The sequence below is a fragment of the Parasteatoda tepidariorum genome, chromosome 6, assembly GCF_043381705.1.
Source record: "Parasteatoda tepidariorum isolate YZ-2023 chromosome 6, CAS_Ptep_4.0, whole genome shotgun sequence".
Lineage (NCBI taxonomy): Eukaryota > Metazoa > Arthropoda > Arachnida > Araneae > Theridiidae > Parasteatoda > Parasteatoda tepidariorum.
In genome coordinates, this window is record NC_092209.1 from 87,186,747 (window position 1) to 87,187,844 (window position 1,098).

Here is a 1,098-nt window from a genome sequence, read left to right on the forward strand (position 1 = left end):
AGGGAAATGTATATGCAGAATGTATATTTTGAGTTGCATATTACATTATTTATATGAAAAAGATGTGTTTCATATTGCATTTTTACAAGAATATTATTTATATGAAGTTAGCATTTTTGGTCCAAAGATTGTTTAAAATCTACTCATAATGTTTGGTTAATTTATTCTTAACGAGAATTGTTTAAGAAATAGGACTGTATTTTGCGTTAGTATTTAATATGAGGCATATTAATTTCAAAAACCAACTTTAAAGTAACCAACTTTAAAATATATTATAATCGTAATTACCTTAATTATCACTGAAAAATCTAAATAAATATTATAAAACTCACAGTTTTTTCAGAAACTTCATCATCTTGCTTTGTTTTTTCAAGAATCAGTATTATTATACCAGCATATACAAGATCAAATTATTAATTCAACAATTTTAGAGCAATATGACGTCATTGTGCTAACATTATTACAGAATGGCATTGAAAATAAAAATTAACTTATAGCTCAGATAGACTCGAAAACATTTTATTAATATTTGGAAACAAGTTTTTTTCTTTTATAACTTTTATCATATCTGTCGAAAAAATAAACGAAACCATCTAAAATTTAGCAAGGAAAAATATTTAGGATTCTAAATTTTTCCTCAATATATCTTAGTTGATACTTATTTTTATTAATACCGAGAGTACTTACAGCTAAAATGTGTAATTAGGGTATTTAAAAATGTACAAACATGTTTTTTATATTCATTAGATTAGATAAGAATTTTAGTGTACATCAATATCATTCTATCAATGTAAAATTTTATAATACACGCAAGGTCACTATTTTACATGAAAAAGTTCAGAGCTATTTTGTAAATCATACATTCATCGAAAAAGTGATGGACTCATTTATGTTTACTATTATATCATAAGTTTAGTTGACCTGGTGGCTGAGTGGTTAGCGTGCCTGACTGCGGAGCCGCTGGTCGCGGGTTTCGAATCCTGCTCGGGGCATGGAAATTTCTTTCTCTCTGTGTTCTATGTCCTTTCTCCTTTGTGTGTGATTGTGTGAATGGTTGTGTGACGTGGGCGACGCTGCTCCACCGCCGTGACTTCGCCA